The 23470-nt window shown below is 40.7% G+C and overlaps 1 protein-coding gene across 1 annotated transcript in view; it reads right to left on the bottom strand.

The window, feature by feature from the left end:
• Positions 1-23470, bottom strand: part of PDLIM4 (PDZ and LIM domain 4) — a 103985-nt gene that overhangs the window by 45837 nt on the left and 34678 nt on the right. The window lies entirely within an intron of this gene.

Genomic DNA, 23470 nt, shown 5'->3' with positions numbered 1-23470 from the left:
AGTAGAATCTAGTGACTTGAAATTCTATGAGGAATTCAGCCTAAGAGGGATAGAGCATTCTCAAGAATGAAATTCTGATGAGGTAAACAGAAACAATTCCAGTGATTAAGAAATACAAGAATTCTTTATAAAAGGAAATTCATTAACTTAAATTAAAAAAAAAAAAGATATAGTAAAGTAGAACACCAGGCCAAAAGTAGAGTGGACCTGGGTTCAAATATGATTTCAGACACTTCCTAACTGTGTGACCCTAACCCTGTTGTCCTACCCCTTACCCTCTGTCTTAGAGTTGATATGTAAGAAAAAGTAAGAGTTGTTTTTGTTGTTGTTGTTGTTTTAAAGATATAGAAAGGGCAAATAATGGTGGACGAATTTTAAAATGTATTTCCAGTCCTGGAAGAGAAGTATCAGAAGCACTAAAACTCAGAATGAGCTCAGGCTGTTGAGGATAGTTAATGTCAGCCAAAAGGTGTTTTTTAATGCCTATATCAGGAAAAAGAAATATGCAGAGGGGCAGAGCATGTGAAAAATGTCCTCGGGAGCTGTGTAGAGGGGAAACAAAGCATTCCCCTCTGGCATGCCTGGGTACCTGTGCCAGAGTTCACTAACACAGCACTAGGAGATAGTGATTAAAAGTAAAAGGAGTTAAGCATAAGCTTGGAAGAAAGTCTCCATTGAGCTTCTAAGGAATCCATCTCTGGCTCTGGGTTCTCTTTGCAGTGACTTGTAGATATAGATGCCAAACATCAAATCTGCAGATGACTCAAAGCACTGGGGGATAAGCAAGCATGTTTGAAGATAGAATTGGGATCTAAAAAGAACTCAGTAGACTTTAATGGTGAGCCCAAGCTACTGAAATAAAATTGTGTAGATGTAAATGTAAAGTCCTCTATTTGAATTTTTAAATGAATGGTAGAAAAGTACAAACTAGAAGTGAGGTAATGAAGCAATAGTATTAAAAAAAAAGAGTGGTAAGGGCTAGGCATGGGGGGGGGGGTGAAGTGACTTGCCCAGGGTCATATAGCTAGTAAGCATCTGAACCAGAACTGAACCAGAGCCTCCTATTTCTAAGCTTGGCTCTCTATCCACTAAGTCACCTAGATATCCCTGTTCTTATGAGAAAAATCTAGGAGTTTTGTTGGAATGCAAATTTAATATACCAACAACAGCAGAGGTCAGGGAATGTTAATATAATCTTTGGCTGCATGGAGAAGGCTCCACTTACTCTACTCAAGTCTACTTGATTAGATTTTAACAATTATGTGGCGCTCTGGACACCACTTTTTAGGAAGTTCCCTAATTAGCTAGAGAATATCCTAAAAAACAATTTAAAAAATGGCATCTAGGTGGCTCAGTGGATGGAGATCCAAGCCTGGAGATGGGAGAGCCTGGGTTCAAATCTGAACTCAGGCACTGCCTAGCTGTGTGACCCTGGGCAAGTCACTTCACCCCAGTTACCTAATCCTTATTGCTTTTCTGCTTTGGAACCAAATACTTAGTATCAATTCTAAGACAGAAGATAAGGGTTTAAGAAAGAAAAGAAAAGCAACTGAGAAGGCAAGGAGAATGACTACCATACCATAGGAATATTTGCAACATGATATAGTAGAAAGAACACTGGATTTGGAGTCAAATGACCTCAGGAGGAATGCTGACTCTGACATTTGATGCTGTCATTTGATAAAGAGGTCTTTTAGAACTGGGCCTTAGTTCTTCATCTATAAGATAGTTAGACTAGATGATCTTAGACCCCTTCCAGCTCAGTTTCTGATCTTAGGAACCTCGATATTGTGCCCAGAGAACAGAAGAGTTAGGAGGGAAATGCCATAACCATCCCCAAGTATGAAAAGGGATGCTGTGTAGAAAGATTAGGATTGCTTTGTTTAGACATAGAGAGAAGAATCAGGGGCAATGGGTAGAAGTTTGAGAAAGTTGAATTTAGGATCTATGTAAGGGAAGACTTTCTAAAAATCAGAACAATATTGAATTGTAACCGGTTAACTTTGGAGTCTCTCAGTCATTAGAAATCTACAATAGCAAGGGGAAGGCACAACACAGGCAAATGTATCCCTCAACAGATGCCCCTCTTGGGCCAGGAATGATGATTTCTCCAGAAGATACCTAAAGTCCCTTGAAACAAAGGTTTGTCCTAAACTCAATGCAGAGCTCGGTTTGGTCAGGGCAGACACACCTACATTCTGCAATTTTGACACCAGGGATCTGGGTTATGGTGGGACATTTCAGGAAAGGGTGGTAAGTTTCTAAGGAAGGGGATTGACTCACTTTAAGGAAGAGAGAAATTTACTGGCCAAGAGCCCATCCCTTAGGAATAGGGGCCAGCAAATTGAAGGCTGAATAACATTTCTCACTTCCTCTTTATGCAAGTCTGAAAGGGAGCAGATGAAAGAGATAAAAAAGAAAGAATGAATCCTCAGTATTATTAGAATATTGAAAATTATCATAAATATTAATAGAACTACAAAATGGCATCACCAGAAGGGACCCTATTTATCTAGTACAAGTCTCTTTGAGGCCCAGAAAAGGAAAAGAACTTGCTCAAGGTCACAAATCAAGAGAGTGATAGATTGAGAGAGAGGAAGAGACAGACAGACAGATACAGAGACAGAGACTTTTTTTCATCCTTTTCAAAGCAAAGACAGAGAGATAGATAGAGACAGAGAAAGAGAGAGAAGGGGGGGAGAAAGAGACTGACAGAGACAGATTTTTTTCATCCTTTTCAAAGCAAAGATAGAGAAAGAGAGAAAGGGAGAGGGAAAGGAAAAGAGGGAGATGGAGAGGAAGAGAGAGAGAGAGAGAGAGACAGACAGACAGAGACAGAGACAGAGACAGAGGCAGAGAGACAGAGAGGGAGAGTTGATAGAATTGGGAATAGAACCTAGATTTTCTGAGGCCAGTACACTTTCTATTTATGCCATAATTGGAGATGACCCTTACTGAGTACTGAAAGACAGGAGAATCGAGAATCCAGCCTCTCTTTGCTCTGACCAATCAACCCAGAGGAATGCTGATGAACACTCCTTTCTACTCTTGGTACAAGTACAAAATGAGGCATTTTCTGATAGACACCAATGTCAGTTTGTTTTTCTGAACTGTGCTTTTTTTGTTTTGAGGGAGGGTGTGTGTGTGGGTGGGGTGGGGTGCAGTGGAGGTTACTGGCAATGCTCATTGGTGTCAAAAAAGAAAAGCATCAATGAAATATTTTTTTCAAAGCTGCTTTGTTGGAGAATTAATGGCATTTCAAGTTTAAATTTTTCTCTGGGAACACCCTTGGAAAGGCTTTGGAAATTCCCAAGGGGAAAAAAAGTGACTTTCAGGGAATGGCCCAGTCAAGCATTTATTTGCCAAGGACTCCCTTTGGCAAGGGGAGGTGTGGGGAATATGCTGAGATGCTTTTCTTTTTCCAAGCGCCAGCCCCCCACAGGCTGAAATGTATAGAGCATTCAGTTCCACAACATTCAGTGCTTGACATATATCACTTAAAATACTCTTTTGTATTCATTCATTCATTCTTCAGGAATGTATCAAAACTATTCTTCGAATCAATATTCCAGTCAGCCAAATGGGACTGAGTCCTACATATATGTAATTTGGCTTAGAGACACACTTTTGCCACCTGGAGCCTCAAAGTCCTTCCAAGGAAACCATTTTCTGTTCAACCATAAAAAGAATTCAGTGAGGGACATATATTCTCACCCCAAGCTCTTTGAGTGAAAGGGATTATTTTGGTTTTTGTCTTTGTATATCTACAACTGAACACAGAGCCTGGCTCATGTTGTTATTCAGTTATTTCAACTGTGTCCAATTCTTCATGACCCCATTTGGGGTTTTCTTGATACTGGATTGGTTTGCCATTTCTTTTTCTAGCTCATTTTAGGCATGAGGAAACTGAAGCAAACAGGGTGAAGTAACTTGCCCAGAGTCACAAGCATTTGAGTCTAGATTTGAATTCAGATCTTCCTAACTCCAGACCCAGTGCTTTATCCTCTGTGCCATCTAGCTGCCCAACCTGGCACATAGTAGGCATATTACAAACATTAGTTGCCTGATTGATTTCTGTCTCAACTCCAAGAAGGAACCTTAGAGATCAGCTTATCTCAGTGGGCACTTTGCAACCTTTAATGAGTTCTATAGATCTCATGAATCATATTAGTATTACAGTTCAGGGAAGGGAAGAGATATAACGGCATTTAGAGGGGTCAGGGACTATCAGATCTCAGGTAGAGCTGGTCTCTAAAGGCATCTGATTATATCAAGGTTGGTAAGAGTCAGAAAGAACTCAGTTCAGATTCCACCTCAGAAACTTACTAGCTGTGTGATTCTGAGCAAGTCTCAATTTCTCCCTCTGAAAAATGGGTGGTTATAGTGACATCTACTTCACAGGGTTGTTGTAAGGTTTTAATGAGATAACATGCACATGTACGGTGCTTTGCTAGCCTTAAAAAGCGCTATATAATTGCTAGCCTTTGTTGTCATTCTTATTATCTTTCCTAGTACTAATGTTAAAGTCGTGGAGATAGGTACAGCCCCTAGGAATCCTGCAGGTTTTCTTCCAGAATGCTCTGGCCTCAGGATGACTATGTGTCTCCCTAGTTCCCCCTGTCAGCTGTGATCAGCGATACACAATGGCTTGTTATTAGTATTATTTAGAAAGGCCAGAATGGTATAGTAGATAGGAACCAAGCCTTGGCGCCAGGAAAACTTGAGTTCAAGTCCTGTTTCTGACACATAATGGCTTTGTGATCCTGGGCAAGTTTTTGAATCTCTCAAGGCTCTAAACAACTCTTTCAAAGTATAGTTACAACGAAACGCTCACCTGCATTGGTAAAAGAAGCTTCCTCGCTTGGGAGTTCCCTTTATCCATGAAGTTTGGTAACTGGGAAATAGAGATCTAGTAGGGCCTGTTTGTTGACCGTTGTTTTTTTTTTTTGGCCATCTCCTCACTGAACTCATTTGACATTTGTTCTGAGTCCAGATAGGAAACAGGACGTTGTGAAATTCCTGCCTTGCCTTAGAAACCAAATACCAAATACAGTTGAGAAAAGAGAAATATTTTCCAGTAACAGAAAGGATTAGTAAGCAGGTTGATTCCGGAGTGATGTTGAGGGGTGACCCAGCTCCGTTTTGAGGGGACTCAGTAAGCATCTCAAAGGCAGCAAGAGTGTCCAAGAGCCCTCTCCCCCGAAGTAACCCTGCCTAAAGAAGGGGTTTTTATCCCCAACGGTAGGCTCCTGTCTTATTCCTCTCATTTCTCTTCGAGTTTCATATAAGAAGTCACCTTGAGATTTGTTCAGATTAAAACCCTATCCTGATTTAAATTCTACCCATGCCTCTGAGTTCATGAAAATCCTCAAGTTGTCACAGATCTAAGCATGGTTGTTATGCTTTGTTGGTCAGTCTTGACCTACCATTCTTCCCTTATCTTCCCTCTTCCCTTCTGCTTCATCCAGTCCAAGCTCCAATCTGTTCTCTAATTTGACCAAGATCATCCCCATGCCTTTGCTTATAGTGTTTCGTACACCCCCTCCCCCCGCCCCCCGCCCAGCCCCTGCCACCAGCCCGCAAGTCCTACTGCTCCCTGGTCTTTAGCAGATGTTAACTTGGTTATTATTTATCTTCTTATCCCAGACCTTTTCCCAGACCATGGCAACTCTCAGTTAATGTGCATGGATGAGACTGCCCTCATTTAGCAGATGGAGACTGGAGAGCTGACAGCAAAGGTACCTAGGAAGATGGGTCTGACAAAGGGAGGGCAGGACCTGGGCAGCTCAATTCCTCTGGGTTGAGGGTGAGGACTCTGCCTGTGTCTTTGGAGGATTCTGGGAGAAGCTTATACCCACAGATGCAAACACTGGGGGAAATCCCGAAAGGGAGGATCTGAAGCCCACCTGGATGCCGCTAAGTTAACGCCATAAACAACAGGGTCCCTAATTCCCCTTCTAGTTAAGTGATAGGAAAGCCTGTCTACTTGTCTATTTCTGGTAGAAAGATTTAATTTTCTGGCTCTGAGGAGGAAAATTGCTTTCAGATGTATGTCCCAAGTTGGAAGACATTAAGCTCAGATATATGGAAATCATTACCTAAATAACACTCTAGTTTTATCTCTCCTTTCTAATTTAGACCAAGTCCTGCTTTGTGGATTATGGGTGGGAATGTTGAGTCTTGCTTTCCTCTATGCTCCTTTAAGCCTCCTCTGCCCCAACCTGGCTAGTTTGCTCTCAGTGCCCCAAGCAGGCTCATTCTCACCAATATGGATTTCCTTCCCACCAAGTCAGAAGCCCAGGACTGGGACACACTCATTAAACTTGGATAATTAAAAAGTTCAAATCACCACCTCCTTCTGGCAGGGATGGACTGTTGGCTTTCAGCAGGTTCTTTCTTAAATCATATTCAAGAAAATAGCTTACATACAAGCCCCCACAGTACTTTACATCAAGTATCTCCATCTGGTTACAATTCCACTGGCTTACCCTCTCTGAATTAGGGATTCTCATCAAAAAACAAAATTCTGGTTTGTGTTTTCCCTTTCCAGGCTGCAACCCAGCAACATTTGTGTGGATGGTGGGCATGTGACAACCACCAGGAGACTGTGAGGGCCTCCCCCTTCCTGAGCTAACTCAGTCTTCTTGGCCTATCTGTCCTGAGCTCATCCTTTCCACCAAACTGGGATGAAGATGCTGCATGAAAGGAGCTCTATGGCCAGTTTATGTGGGAGCTACCAGTTTGTCTTGACTCCAGGGACTGACTCCCTCAGAAGGGCCTTAACAAGGAAGCATGAATCATACCATGTGTTGTGTGGACACCGTCCTGGGCCACCAAGGGAGAAGGTAGGAAGGACTGTCACTCTCTTTGGCCCCCAGTGCCTTGCTGTGGCCAGGTCCTGGGAGGCCAGCCAGAGAGCAAAACCTCCCAGTTTGTGTGTGCCTGCAAATGGATCAGAAGCGTTCCTTACAGCCCCCAGCTGGCTGCAGCTGTCTATGGAACCTTCACGTTCCCAGAGTCAGGGCAGACCTACCCTGCTTAGTACCCAGGGGAATGGCGGCAGCTGGGAAGGTCAGAAGGTGCCTCTATGGTCCCTGTTTCTTTCATCCTTATGCTTTTTTGGATTTAGAGATAGAAATTAACTTATTTAGTCCATCCTTTTCCCACCTCATTTTATAGATGAGGAAACTAATGCCTAGAGAAATTATAGTGGCAGAAGGGAAATTTGTACATGTAGCCTCTGACTACAAATCCATTGCTCTATGTCCCATAGGATTTTCTTCTCTAGACTGCTTCAACCCGTCTAGAAGCCAGACTTTTTTATGCTAGTCTGTCCTCTGTGATCAGAGATCTAAAATCCCACACATATCCTTGAACAGCCCTTGCTGTCCCAAGGAAGGCTTTCAACAAGAGCAGCAAAAGAGTTACATTGCTCGTGGCTGGTCTAGGCAAGATGGAACATGAACCAAAGAGGACACATTGTCCTTTCCGATAGCTTCAGAATTTGTCACAGAAGGTGACATGGAGGGTCATTTCAGCCCAGGAATGAACAGCTCAGAAGTATCCTCCATCCCTTTGGACCCTTCCCCTGACTGGCTGGTTCCTCCTAGAAGTTCCTAGATGGAGGACACCAGGCCAGAGAAAGAAAATTTCTCACCAAGATACACTCCCATCATGCCACTGTCCCAGATAACTCTGTCACACTCCACCCTGCCTTTTTTGCTTCCTGATGTTGTCTTCCTCCATTAGAATGTAAGTTCCTTCAGGAGAGGGACTGTCTTTTCTTTCATCCTTGTATTTCTAGCTCCAGCATTTAGCCCAGAGTCTGCCACTTAGTAAGTACTTACTAAATGTTTGCTGACTGAATGATAAAATCTCCCAGCAATGAAAACACTGCCCTTCCTTTCAGGAGGTATTTGGAGTTGAGTGGTGGTGGGGAAAGGCAGGGAGGGGAAGGTAAGGTATGGCTGCCTGGACCAGCATAGGGTAATAGGCTTTATAGTTTCCCAGGGATGTCAAGATGCTATTAATTATAATAATATTATAATAAAATCTCTCTGCAAAGCAGAGCAATAGATTTGACTGCTTTTCAAATGAGAGGAATCTCTAATTCAGTGTCTTGTTTTGCCTGACCAAGGAGTTTGGGCTTGAGAGAGGGAGTACTGTCAAGGAAATCCTTCAAAAGAATTCACATTAAGTTTGATCCCAGAGAAAATGCACCCAAGTGTCTTCATCCTTACTTCACAGATGTGGCTTTAAAATACTGCATTGTAGTGTCAGATTTAGTCTATATAAATGGTTGATTTAAAAAAATTATTCTTTGTGATAACAAAAGATGACTTGCCAGGTAGAGGAAAGGGAGAGGTTTATTTTGAATGAAAAAGATCTAAAAACAAAAAAAAATCAGTAAAACTTTAAATAAAATAAAAAAATAATTAAACTCTCAGACTACTCTTTCACATAGTACATTTGTTCAAAGTTCATCAGGGGGCAGTTAGGAGGCTCAGTGGATTGAAAGCCAGGCCTAGAGATGGTAGGTCCTGGATTCAAATGTATCCCCAGACACTTCCTTGCTGGGGTAGCCACTTAACCCCAATTGCCTTGTCCTTAACTGCTGTTCTGCCTTAGAACCAATACTTAGTATCAATTCTACGACAGAGGGGAAGGGTTTAAAAAAAAAAAGTTCAACGAAACCGGAAAATGTAAGTTGCTTCTCTAGTAATTCCCACAACTACACACAACTACAGCATGGAGTATTTTGTTTTGGAATCAAAGAACCTAGGTTCAAATCCTCATGTTATTTCTTTCCAGGTGACCTTTGGCAAGTCACTTCTCATATTTGGATCTCAGTTTCTTCATCTATAAAATGAAGACTTAGATGCATCAAACTTACTGCCCTTAAGCCAGAAAAACTCATTTGTGTCAACTGAACCAATTAAAATGTAGTTGGGCAATGTTTAGCAAAATAAATGAAAATAAAATACAACACAGATAATGTTGATTTGTGGTTTTCTAAGTCAACATGCAGTCTGTGAGATTTCTTTTTATTTGAATTTTACAACACTGACTTAAGATGACTTCTAAGGTTCCTTCCAATTCTGGGCCTATCAACCTGTATCTGGACTCCCCATTTACCTTACTCTGGTAGAACCAGGAAGAGATGGGATTTTTAGTTATCTTAGAGTAGACCCTAAAGTCAAGAGAAGGGAGCCATGGCTCCTGAAGTAAAGGGGTGAAGAGGAGATGAGAGAGCTAGTTGAAGAAACTCAAGGAAAAGGAGGATGAAACCCTGGAGAGAAAGAGTTAAGGAAATTGATATAGGTGGGAGTAAAAGAAATGAGGAGACTGAGTCAAAAGGTTAATTTCAAAAGCAAGAGAGTGAGTAGATACCCAGATACATGCATGGACCAGTCATTGACAAGTGCCTAAAGGTCTGGAGACAACTATATTAGAGGCTGAGGGAACAAACTGATCATCAACCCTCCAAGTATAGCAGCCCTTCTGGTGAAGACAGGATAAGACTCATCTCAACAAGTTACTTGAGACTAGAGGACTGCTACTAGTATGGGAACACACCTGAGGGTACCTAGTCACAATGGAGGTAGAGATTGAGAGATGCTACAGGGGAATGCTCTGGAGTTTGCCTATAATCTCTTTTGATGACTGGTGGATCAATATATTTCTTAACCTCCTCCTCCCTTCACTCCCAGATCCCACATACTCCCTCAACCTCCCTCCCCCCCTTCTTCCAGCTTCTCCCTCCCAGTTTCTTCTTGAAGCTTGTGGCTTTGCCCCTCCTCCCTGAGTGGACTATGAAGATACTCTTGTTTTCTTTCTAAGGTAAGGGGTTTATTGGGAAACAACAGGATAGAGAACTGAGGAAAGAGGGATGGGGGTTTCCCTAATCTATAAGGAGGATTTGAGGATTTAGGAAATCAGTCCAGTCACAACTGTGACAGAGAGACAGTTAGAGAGATGGAGGGCAACAGTTAAAATCTTCTTTCTTCTTCACAAAGCCACCAAGGTCTCTCAGCCTAATTTCAGAAGCCCCCACCCTCAAGGGTCCTTCAGTCTGGGACAGAAGTTAATAATATTAGTTCTCAGCTTCTTCCCCCTACAGCCAGGCTTGCCTCCTGTCTGGGTCAGTCACCCCCAGAGAAAGAGATGTTTCTCAGTTTCTCCTGGTCAGTAAACTGCCTCCTCCTCCTGGGAACATTCCGTTTGGAACTTTCTCCTTGATTGGCAGACAGGTCCCCAGCCTTGTTTCTTGCATAACCTGGCTTGAAAGTCCTCTCTCTCTTCATGCTTCTTACACAGTAGTTCAGTGGATAGAGCACTGAACCTGGTGTCAGGAAGACCTGAGTTCAAATCTGACCTCAGATACATACTAGCTGTATGACTCTGGGCAAGTCACTTAACTTGTTTGCCTTAGTTTCCTCAACTGTAAAACACATAGCATAATAGCACCTACCTGCCGGGTTGTGGTAAAGATTAAGTGAGATAGCATTTGTAAAGCCTTTCTTATAAATGTTTGCTTCCTTCCTCTCACCAGAATGATTGCCACTATATATAAACATGAGAGGATAGGAAAATACTATTTGTGTTTTCCACAATTCTTCTCCTACATCCCAGAATGATGTGGAAAATACTTCCATGATGCTAAGCCAAAAAAAAAAATGCAAGCTGAGACAAATTCAAGTCTTGCAAGAAGGTTGAGGCACGTATCTGAGTGACAAACTAAATTTTTGAATTCCTTAGTTATTAGCTTGGCAATGCTTTTGGACTTAAGAGTTAGGATAACACACTAGCACATAGCTAGGGAAGGATTCAGTCTAGACCTCTTGATTCTAAGTATTTTGTTCTATCCACTCAACAATACTGCCTCTCAAAAGTCACCCCTTTTCCCCTGGGTTGCCCAGGTCCCAGGAAAGAAAGAGGGAAACTCGTTTAGTGGGCCCCTGAGATACAGACATTGTTGAAACGATCCACAAAACTATATTTTTCTGATTTGCTTTTCTTAGCCCAAAGTCCCAGCAGGACATGCCTATAAATTAGCATGAAAGAAAGAAACTGATCCCAGTTTAGGTGTTCTCATGCTATGTGACTACCAAAGACAAAATACCCAACCAGAAACTTCCCTTCTAATCACCCTTAATGCAGCTAAAGCCACAGTTGTCTGTGTGGGGAAACATTGCTTAAGAAGAATAGAAAGAAATTATGTTTTCCCAGAAAATTTTGGCAATGATGTGAGGCTTCCACAAATCAGTCAGGCCCATATGTTGCCTATCTCTCATGTCTGGTTGGATTATTCAATATTCCAGTAGTCTGTGAGTGACCAAGAATATGGGTGCTTTTCCATGCCATGTTCTGGGTTGCCAGTGACATGCTAATAAATGCTACCTGATCTGTTCCTTACAGTGGGACACTGGGTGGGAATTGGGCAACTTGGAAGGTGGTAGGAGAAATAACAGACTAAATGTCCTCTAATGAACCCACCAACTCTAAGATTCTTAGGTAGGTTTTACTCAGATAAAGGGCCAGAAATAACAGGAGGTCATAGACCAGGAAATGGTAGCCATCTGCACATCCCAGGGACTAAGAGAAACAGAGCATGCCACCAGCTTTGGACGGGCCAAGCAGTAACATTCCAACATAGCTGGAATACCTGATTATCCTTGAAAAGTAGCCAGAGACTAAACCACTCTATTGTGGAAGTAAGAATTCCACAAACATTACACATGTTTTTGGACTTTTTCAGTGTATCGATTAGTTGTGCTGATTTTTTCCTCTTTTTCTTTTTTTTTTCTTTCTCTTTTTTGTCTTTTGAAAATACTGTTTATCATACAGAATGTCTTCCTGGGAGAGAGAGAAAGAATGGGGAAAATTATGATGTAAAAATAAAAAATATCAATAAGAGGCCCAGTGAGGAGACTCAGTGAATTGAGAGAGACCTAGAGATGGGAAGTCCTGGTTTCAAATCTGGTCTGATATTTCCTAGCTGTGTGATCCTGGGCAAGTCTCTTAACCCCTATTGCCAGCTCTTACTACTCTTCTGCCTTAGAACCACAGTACTGATTATATGATGGAAGGTAAGAGTTTTTTAAAAAAAGAAATCAATAAAATAAAAACTGTCAATTAAAAAAAAGAAAGAATAAAAAGATATCAATAAAAACTTATTTAAGAAAAAGAAAAATATGGCCAAAGATGGTTGCATCATTTTTTTTGTAGGGAAGAGCCATTTTCTTTTGTAGGGAAGGAGCCTTCCCCTTCTGCTGAACAGGTCTACAGAAAACCAGCAGAAGTTTGATTGGATTTCCAAGTCTCCCATCAGCACCTTTCCCTGGATACCACTTCCTCTCATCTTTAACATCTAAATTTCCCCTTTACTCATTGAAAGCACCAAAAGCCAATATAAATAGGATACTGTGGCTCCAAAGAGTAAAGTTTTTGCTGCAGCTCAAGTGTTGCTCTGTGATAAAATCTGATGACCTGGCGGCAGTTAGTCAAAATTTTGGACACAAAAGGTAGGATATCCAGAAACAACTCAACTTCAATTTGTAGTTAAGTCTGCCATGATGAAACAAAATTCTGGTCAGATGGTTTTCCAGTGGGTCTCTGTTATTCTGAATGGATTTCAATTGAGTCTTTGCCCATGGGTAGAAATTGCAGGGACTTAATAAAAACTAAATGTAGGTTTCTTAAACTAGCAGTTTTCTGAAAACTAGACTTTGGCTTTGAAGATGTGGCCATCAGGATTGGATCCAGGTCTTTTCCCACTGAGAGTCCCACATGAACACAGGTCAATGTGTTCAGAGACCCACAGAAAAAAAGGGTAGGCCTCAAGAAAGATTTTTTTCCTTTTAACTCACTTAGGAAGCTGATACATAGAAAGAAGATTACTAACCCAGATTACATAAATCCTGGGCACTGCATTATGGAATACTGAAGATCCTTGAATGTAGAGATAGTTATGAAATGTAATTAAATTCTCTTTCATAGGAATTAGTATTTCTTGAGTGCCTTTTGTGGACAAAAACTGCTACTTTACATGATGTGGAGGAACATGGAAGGAACTGGGGGGGGGGAGTCTTGCCTGCAGCAGTAGCCATAGATAGAATTGGGAATAATTAGCACATCCTGGTTGTAAGACCTTTGTTTTTTTTTGTAAAGTCTTAGGTTTTGTGTTGGGTCACATTTTCCCCCATTCTGAAAAGCACAGATCTCAGAGGAGGTTTGAGGCTGACTTAAATTTGGCAGCCAAAGGCTGTGAAGACTCAGTGACATTTTCCAGACCCTTGAGGTGATGCCCCCTGGCACAAATACTCATTCATTCTTCCCTGAACAACTGGAAAAATAGTATTCATCTCATAGTTAGACTATATTCAGGGACTGAATGGAACTGTTTCATCAAGAAAGGGCACAAAACAGGACATGCTCACAAAGTCCCAAAGTCAGAATGGAATAGTGACGTATAATGGACAGTTTCTCCCACTTGTCCTACTTTAGGAAAAAGTGCCATCAGAAATTCCAAAAGTCTTAGCCAACACTATTTTGCTTTGTTTTGTGGGATGGGGTAGGGTGGGGTGAAAAGAGTCAAGGCAGACCACCCATCCTCACTTTGTCTGAGGAGAGGCTCAGGTTCAACTCAGGCCAAACCCAAAGCATCTGACTGATGCAATGGAAAGAACCCCCATGTAGGAGCTGAGAACTTGGCTTTGAATCTCAAGCTCTGCCCTTTACTACTTAGGCAACCTTGGGCAAGTCTTTGAAAATGTCTGTCTTTGTTTTTTGATCTGCAAAATAGGGGTTTCAACTAGCTAGCTATAGTCCCTTCCAGCTCTGTAGTTGTATGTGTTTGTGAAGTTGTCTAGGTAGATAATATTCACAGAATAGGAGACATCTGGATACACCACTTATGCCAGATGAATATGTAGCCTCACTACTCACTTCTTTCTCTTAGTGGGTTGCTCCCAGCTGAAACTCTGGTATCATAGATTTAGAGCTAGAAATCATATGAGATTATATGGTTGGGTTAGCCTAGTCACTTCATTTTGCACATGAGACCTGAGACCGAGAGAGTTTAAGAGATTTAACAAAAGTCACACAATTAGTAAGAAGTAGAGGTAGAATTAAATTGAATTACTCAAACTCTAAAAGTGTTGTGCACCTTGGGCACAACAGAAATTCTGCAGCTATTCAGGGAGGTTTCCAGAGGTTGAGTCTTCTCTTCATGGAATGGCATTCTTAAGGGGAAAGTAGTCCCCTATCTCTCCATTGTTCTTCTCCTCTCCCCTCCTCCATGAAGATGGAATTGATTGTCAAAATATCAGCTCATTGGTACCAGTCTTTAGGGGCACTGACACTGACAAATACTGACTCACTTTCATTTCATAATTCATATTCCTCCCTTTAAAAGGTGCTGGAAATTAGTACAATAGATTGTAGTAAGATCTTAGGATGGATTTTTAAAAGGATTGATTAATGAAAAGGCAGCAATGATCACATAGAAGTTCATCAAGGACAGGTCCTGGAAGACAAACATCATTTCCCATTTTTGTGTGTGACAAACCTGTAAATGGGTTGGTGTTGGTGGTGGTGGTGGTGGTGGTGGTGGAAAGACAGTTGACATTTAAGCACTGGTTTTATCAAATTTCTCAAGTTATTCTCATAGAAAAGTATGAGATCTGTAAGCTAGATGATAGTACAACTAAATGGATTAAAAAATGGCCTGACTTAAGTAGTCATCAATGACTGGATGTCAGCTTGTCAGGAATTTTTCAGTGGAATCCCCCAGAAGTATGTGCTGGGCTGCATTGTGCTATTTAATATTTATAAAGAGGTCTCCAAAAGAGGCACGCTTATCAAATTTGCAGATGACTCAAAGTTGGAGGGACAGACAGCCAACATACTGGAAGAGTCAGGATCCAAAAAAGATCCTGGCAAGCTAAAACATTGGACCAAATCTACTAGGATTCCCTATTAAAATAGGGAAACATGTAAAGTCTTAGACTTGAATTAAAAAACATTAACATCACAGGTACAAAATGAGGAAGATGTGATTAAAGGGAGCCAAGTGGTACAGTGGATGAAGTCCTGAATGTGGAGTCAAGAAGAGCTGAGTTCAGACCTAGCCTCGGCCTACTACCTGTGTGACCCTGAACAAGTCACTTAACTTTGACTTTTCTTAATTTTTTTTTCCTCTGCAAATAGGAATAATAAGAGTGCCTACTTCCCAGAGTTGTTATCAAATAGCATAATGATAGTCAAATATTTAGCCTGTTACCTGGCATATTGTAAGAACTTAATGAATATTTATTCTCTTTCTCTTTTGAGCACTCACATATACACATGTACACACACAGAGACACACACACATAATTTATTTGGAAAAGAACTGGAGCCTTTAGTAGATTAGAAGCTTGATAGGACTCAACAATATCAAATAACAGCCTATTTAAAAAGTTGTGAACTTGGACTTCCCAGAGAGGCATATTATCCAAGCCCAGGGAAATGACAGTTCTATTGTCCTCCAACTTTATCAGAACACATCTGGAGTATTGTTTTCAATGCTGTGACACTGGTAAATCAGAGAATATTTAGGAGAGTAATCAGAATGGAGGAGGGTCTCAGGAAAATCATGCCATATGAGGATCAGTTGAAAGAACTTGGGATGATATACAGGTTGGAAAAGAGAAGATGTATGTGTGTGTGTGTGTGTGTGAGTGAAAGTTCTCTTCAAGTATTTGAAAAGCTATTATATAGAAGAAGGATTAAATCTTGGAAATAGAGGACAAATTTAGGAGTGATGAGAAGAAGAAATTGCTAGAAGGCAAATTTAGACTAGATGCAGGAAACATTTCCTAACAATTGAAATAAGTTAAAGGTTAAATCAAAGTAAGTCAAAGATGGAATGGGTTGTCTCTGAAGGCACAAGTTTTTTGTCTCCCTCCTTCCCCACCGCCCCTCAGTTAGAGATCTTCAAACAGAGACTAAATGACCAGATTAGTTTGAAGATGGGACTACTCAGTGGCTTCCAAGCTCATGTGGTTGGAGATGGCCTCCATTTCAGTGATTCTTTGTTTACTTTAATAGTCAAAAGGATATAATTACATTTAAAGAGCCAGCAAAAAGCATTTGACAAAATGTAGCAGGCATTCAAGATGGTTCCTTAACATGATAAAAAGCTACCTGAAATCAATAATTAACTTTATTTGTAATGTAATAACACTAGAATCTTTTCCACAGAGATAAAGCAACCTGGGAGTTATAACTGACTGTTCTAATTTTTAACCCCTTATATTCATTCAGGAGGCAATTCAGGTTTATTCTACCCTTATAACTTCTCTTGTATCTTTTCCCTTTTCTCATCCTACAAGGTCACCACCCCACCCAGCTCAGGGCCCCTGTCTGGGCTTCTTCAGTTCTGTCTCTCTTTTAAGTCATTGTCCTCTCCAATTCATCCCCCCCCCCCCACCTGCCAAAGTAGTCTTCCTAAGGAACACATCTGAGGCATAACCATGCTCAAAATCCTTCAGTATCTCCCAATTGGTGATAGTAGAAAATTTAACTTCTTTACTCTGCCATTTAAGTAAGGTTCTTTGCAATCTGCCTCCCACCTACTTTTCCAGTTTTTTAACTCATTCTCTGCCCCTACTAGCCATTTTCTTTTCTAGCCAAACTGCCCTATTAGCTGTTTCCCACACCCAGGGAGCTTGCCATCTCCCAGCTCCATCCCAGACCTTTGCACAGGCTATCTCACGTTCCCAGAATAGATTTCCTCACCTCTTCTTCTCAGTATGCTTAAGAGTAAGCTCAGGTAATATCTCCGCCTTTGTGAAACCTCCTCTCACCCCACCATTGTTATTATTTTCTCCCTCCTTAAATGATCTTTTATTTATATATCTTCATATATGTTGAACCCCCTCAGTTGAGTGAAAGCTTTTTAGGGACAGGGGTTCTTCCTGTTTTGTACCTAATGCCTTGAACATTGTGCTTGTTGATTTGAACTGAACTGAACAAAAGGTCAAGAAATAAAGAGAAATAATAAAATTTAGTGCCAATATGACTGGAAAAACTGATACCTGAATATATTGGGGGGGGGTATATCATTTGCTCTAACCTTTTTGAAAAAGCTATATGGAAGAGCAGCTAGGTGGTTAAGTGGATAAAGAAAGTCCTAAATTCAAATCAGACCTCAGATACTTCCTAGCTATGTGACCCTGGGCAAGTCATTTAATCCCAATTGCCTAGCACTTATCACTCTTCTGTGTTGGAACCAATACTGAGGATTGGTTCTTAGATAAAAGGTGACAGTTATTATTATTTTTTAAGCTACATTTTTTCCTTTCTTCTTTTTTCCTTCTTTCTATGAAAGGAGGCATGGCTTAGGGGATACTAACTTTGAAACTGGGAGACTGATCAGTGTTCAAATCCTACTTCTGATACATACTAACTGTATGACCTGGACAAATCTCTCAGAATCCCAGGGCTCTATGGAACTCTCTAAGGGTATGACTTGTAGAAAAGGTGCTTGGGAGTTTACTAATAGTAAAGGTAAAGTCTCTAACCCTATATGAAATTTTACACACACACACACACATACATGATCTATCTGTGTAGAAAATATTCTGTATGTATATATATTATATTACATATATGTCTATTGTGTGTATATATATATAAATAACCTAGCTGTACAGAAAATAAAACAAAAATCCAACACAAAATAGTAATCAACAATCACTGGAGGAAATATACTCATGAATTATGTTATATTAATATAATGGAATATTGCTATACCATAAGAAATATTGAGTATGAAGAATTAACAAATAAATGAAGATATTTGATGTGCTACAGAATGAAGGAAACAGAATAAAACATAAACCAATAAATACACTGATTACTAGTGTTGGAAACAATGTTAACACTGAAAGTCAACAACAAAGTATGGGTCAAATACAGTAGACAATGTGGATACCACCACTATCAAGGTTAAAACACACATCCTTCCTGTTAATAATCAGTAAGTTGCAAAAATGGAAAGTGACGTGTACTATCAGTCTTAATTTTGCCATTAGACAATTTTGTTTAATTGTTTTCAGGAAATGTACCTAGTCAAGTGAGGTTATTTGGTCTGTTATGTCAAAACAAATTACAACAATAAGTGAGAGAAATGACAAATATGAATAATTCAAAGGAAAATGGAAAAACTCACCTGAAGTGATACAAAGGGAAGAAAGAATCATAAGAACAATATAAACAGACTACAGCTGTGTAATGAAAACATTACCGGGAAAGAACAGCTTTATAGACTACAATGAACACTTTGCTACTACCTTGTTCAAGTTAATATACATGGGTCACTGAAGCATTTAAAAAATTCTCAGATGAGAACAGAAGAATGGTCAGTAAGAAACATAGATAAGCAGGACAGTTTTGAAAATAACACGTTGAATTTGTTTTATACTTTGAGAGAGAAGCAAGCATGGTACAAAATCCTTCTCTGCCAGTGTAATTCCCTTTTTCCATTCTACTTTGTGTAGGGAAATACTCATTTTATAGGAGCTTGTCACATTTAGAATAAAAAATAATATTTTAAAGAGGAAAAAGGAAAAAATAACTAGTTAAGCATAGAAATTATAGTTAAATTGCTTTTCTATTATTTTGTTAAATTGTTCTTGTCTTTTTTTTTGTTTCTATTTACATAATTGCATCCTTATGTGGTAGATGAAATTAAAACAAAATTAATTAAAATTAAATAAGAATAAAAGGTACTGGTCTGATGGTCCTGGTTTTGAGGGTCCTGGGCATAATTGTGTAAACCAACCATGCTGGGGGTTTTAAAAACATGGCTTGCCTTCTCTGTTAAAAGAATAATACTGGGGCAGTTAGGTAGTACAGTGGTTAGAGCATCAGACTTGGAGACAAGAAAGAGGTTTGGGGTTCAAATCTGACCTCCCACACTTCTTAGCTTTGTGACCAGGAAAAAGTGACCAGGAGTCACTTAACTCCAGCTGCCTTACCTGTTCTTTTGTCTTGGAACCGACACTTAATATCAATTCTAAGACGGAAGGCAAGAGGTTTGTTTGTTTGTCTGTTTTTTAAAGAATAATACTTCTGAATGCAGATTTAAGCTTTTGGGATATGAAGATGATTGAAATGCCCTAGCTCTTCCTAATCAATCCTCCAAGTCTTGGGAAATGGGTCACCTAAAACCAAAACTTCACTCTTCCTCCCTAGGCTGGCTGTGTCTCCTGTGTTCCCTAATTTAGGTCCTCAAGTCTTTCCTTTCATCTGGGTTATTATGAATAGCCTCCTAAATTGGTCTCCTTGACTATAGTTTCTCCCCTTCTCTAAGCAATCTTTAGAATAATGAATCGGAGAAATTCCATATGAACTGGAACAACCTCCAAGAATTGATGCAGAGTGAAAGGAGCAGACCAGGAGAACATTATACACAGAGACTGATACACTGTGATACAATCAAATGCAATGGACTTCTCTACTAGCAGAAATGCAATGATCCAGGACAATTCTGAGGGACTTATGAGAAAGAACACTATCCACATCCAGAGAAGGAACTGTGGGAGTAGAAACACAGAAGAAAAACAACTGTTTGATCACATGGTTCGTGGAGATATGATTAGGGATGTAGACTCTAAATGATCACCCTAGTGCAGATATTAATGGTATAGAAATAGGTCTTGATCAATGACACAAGTAAAACCCAGTGGAATTGCTCATTGGATATGGGAGGGGGTTGGGGAGAGGGGAGGGAAAGAACATGAATCATGTAATCATGGAAAATATTCTAAATTAATGAACTAAATAAAAAATTTCAAATCTAAGCAATTTTAACACCATTTCCAGAATTATCTTCCTAAAATGTCTCCTTCAGAATGGTTCCCTTTTGCTCAAGATGACTCCATAGTACCTAAAAACAAGAGTTCAAATACCACAATTTGTCATTTATCGGCTTCCATAATCTAGCTTTAACCTACTTTAATAGTTTGTTGTTTCCTCCTCCCCTTCCCATATCCTTTGCTCCAGCTGGGCAACCCTTTCTTCCTCATATGTATTCTGGGTTCATTCCCACTACCACTCTTTCCCCATGTTGTTTCTACCACCTAGACTGCTTCTCTTCCCTCCCCCTGCATCTCTAACTCCTACCCATCCTTTAAGGGCAAGCCTCTAATTTCTGCCTCTGACATGAAGGCTTCTCTCATCACCCTAGCCAGAAATAATCTCTCTCTCTCCTCTGAACTCTTGAATAAATCAAGAGGCTACATTGCCAATGCTAAATTGCTTTATTCAGGTTCTGTTGTCTTTGGGCATATTTGGTGTCTCCAACCATATGGCGAGCTCCTCCAAGTTGAGGCTACATCTCTGCTTATCTTTTCCAGAGAAGAGTGTGAAGTTGGACATAGTCTGTTGGGTTTGTTGGTGGGAAGTGTTGCTAAAAATCTTGCTGCTTTATTGAAAATGTCAACTCACAAAAGGCAGTCAAGGTCCACTAACATAGCCCAAACAAGGGAGACACATGTGGCTTAATCAGATGCCACTGGTAATGGCGGCTACACAACACTGCCTGGGGAACTTGAACTGCCTTCTAGAGTCCTTCTCTCTTTTTTTTTAAACATTATTTTATTTAGAGTCCTTCTCTTGCTGCTATAACAGACTTGAATTCATAGATAAACAAATAGTCAATTCTCCATGAGGTGAATCCTCCAAGAATGCAGACTGAACCTATGATTTAGTGGCCAATATTATTTGTGGTTACCAGAAAAAGGTTCTACCTTGGTATCTGCCAAATGATTACAGAACATCCCTTAACAACAATAAACATTTTTACAGAAGACCCGGTTCCCTCCAAAAAATAGATGACCCAACAAAGAGATGTCGGTCTACAAACAGGGATTTTGTCAATATCCAGGGTCATTATTTCCTTCCTTTTCTGCTCTCCCTGCATTTTCTTTGGCTTACCTCTCAGGTTTGGGGGACCTTGGCAGATTTGATTGGAAGATGGACAGACAGAAAGTATATGATTCCTACATGGAAACCTGGTATTTAAAGAGGAACAAATCATGGTGGTGGTGATAGTGGTAAAATGAAGTGCTATGCCCCTATCTGTCCCATCTTCTCTGGAATGAGAGAAGTATTATGGGGAAAGGAATACAGTGCTGGCTTTGGAGTTGGAAAGGGTGTAGGCCAGTCCTTCACAAATGTTACTTGAATGAAAAATAAGATGGGAGGTCCTAGGTTCAAATCTGATCTCAGACACTTTCTAGCTGTGTGATCCTGGGCAAGTCACTTTACTCCATTGCCTAGCCCTTAATGCTCTTCTGCCTTAGATTTCTCTCATATACACAAAGCATGACTTTTAAAGTGCCTCCATAATTCTAAACAATCACCCTGGTGCAAATATCAATAATATGGAAATAGGTCTCGATCAATGACACATGTAAAACCCAATGGAATTGCTTGTTGGCTACAGGAGGGAGGTGGGAGGAGGGGAGGGAAAGAACATCAATCATGTAACTATGGGGAAATATTCTAAATTAATTAATTAAATAAATGAACTTAAAAAATAAAGTGCTTCCATATTTGTTCTCTTATCAGGTCCTCATCATATTTCTATAAGGCAGGAAATATGCCAGATCACAGGATCATAGATATGGAGATGGAAAAGATCTTTATACTCATCTAGGCAACTTTTTTCATTTTTCTAATGAAGAAACTGAGGCCCAGGGTCAAACATTTCTAAGTGTCAGGTGGGTTTTGAATGTGGATATTAAATCCTGAAGCTGAAACTTAATATTTTGACCACATAATGAGAAGACAGGCTTTGTTGGAAAAGATTCTCCTTTTGGGAAAGATTGAAAGCAAAAGGGGGGAAGCTGGGTGGCTCAGTGGATTGAGAGCCAGGCCTAGAGAAGGGAGGTCCTAGGTTCAAATCTGGTATCAGACACTTCGCAGCTGGGCAAGTCACTTGACCCCCTTTGCCTAGCCCTTACCACTCTTCTGCCTTGGAACCAACACAGAGTATTGATTCTAAGATGGATGGTAAGAGTTTTAAAAAAAAAGATTGAAAGCAAAAGAAAAGAGGACAAAAAAGGATGAGATGGAAACAACGAACTTAAATTTGGACAGACTTCCTTCAAGACATGGGATTACACAAAATTGGACATGATCAAACAGCAATAACAACAAACTTGAACTCCAGAGCTAGTCCCTCTTTTCACGGTACTTTGCTGTATTGAGGCCCAGAGAGGGGATTGGCTTGCCCATATTTATCTTGTAAGTTAATGGCAGAGGCAGGACTTGAGCCCCAGTATCCCAAATGCCAGTTAATGCCCTTTCTCCCTACACTCCAAAGGAATCTAGACTCTAGGAGCTATTCCTCCTCCCCTCCTCTCACAAATCCCAGGCTGGATGCTGGCAGCTGGTGGCACAGACGACTTTGTATCTAGTTCAGACCAAGGACTTGAAGTAAATGAAACATGAACTTGACTGGGAAGAATTTCAGTGTGTGTTTGTTCCTACCCAGTGGTTGAAGGAAATGGTGAAGTTCGGTGCTGGTTCTAGCCGGCTCAGCGGGGTTTTTGGTTTGCTTAGTATTACAGTAAAAATATTTTTCTTTGGATCTGGGATGATGATCAGTATCGAAGCAGTTCCCGGCTCTGTTTCACTTTGGTTCAAGCCCCTGTTCAGTTTTGTGTGCTTCCTAGTAACACCCCTCTTCTCTCCAACCTCCTCCCTGCTCCCGCCATTGCCCCAGGGAAGAAACAGCAATGTGGTTCCAATCAAATAATGGTAACCTAGCAGGAATTACTACAACCCCCACTCCCCCAAATTTCACCCCCTCTTTTGCTCTCCCCTTCCTTCTTTTTCTCTACCTCCCTCCCATAACCATCTGATCCTTTAGCCCCTGAGCTGAGCCAGAAACCCTGGGGTCTCTGGGCCACAGCCAAAGATTGAGCTCATAGAGGGCCTTTTTCCTGGGTACATGAGGGCATCAGACCCAGGTCACAGCTGTCTGCCTCTGCAGTGGTTTTGTGGATGGAGCCTCTCACTAAGCCAGCTCTGGTTTCACTGAAGGGGATGGGTAGTCTATGGCCAGATTAATTATCCAAGGACTTAGTTATGGCCACTGCTTACAACCTGCTGCTCTCAATTCCCACAGAAAACTTCCTCATGACTCATCTCGTCCTGAAGGGGCTGAGCCTCCATGGCTTCCTCACCCTATTTATTGCTTCCAAATAATAGACCATGTAGCTCTGCGATCAGACTGTCATCCCTGTGCACATTGCACTGATTGACTCTCTACTCTTTGAGGGCCAGGGGCTATTTTATGGGATCCCTGAAAGGTCTCTTTCACCCCAAATCTCTCCCACTGGTCCCTGAAAATTGACCAGTTTGGGCCCTAGCTGCCTCCTTTAGGACAGCAACTAGCAATTTTGGGATTTGC

This window comes from Monodelphis domestica, chromosome 1 (genome assembly GCF_027887165.1).
Source record: "Monodelphis domestica isolate mMonDom1 chromosome 1, mMonDom1.pri, whole genome shotgun sequence".
In the NCBI taxonomy this organism is placed as follows: domain Eukaryota; kingdom Metazoa; phylum Chordata; class Mammalia; order Didelphimorphia; family Didelphidae; genus Monodelphis; species Monodelphis domestica.
Note: the sequence above shows the minus strand (reverse complement) of the source record. Positions and strands in the feature narration are given on the sequence as shown.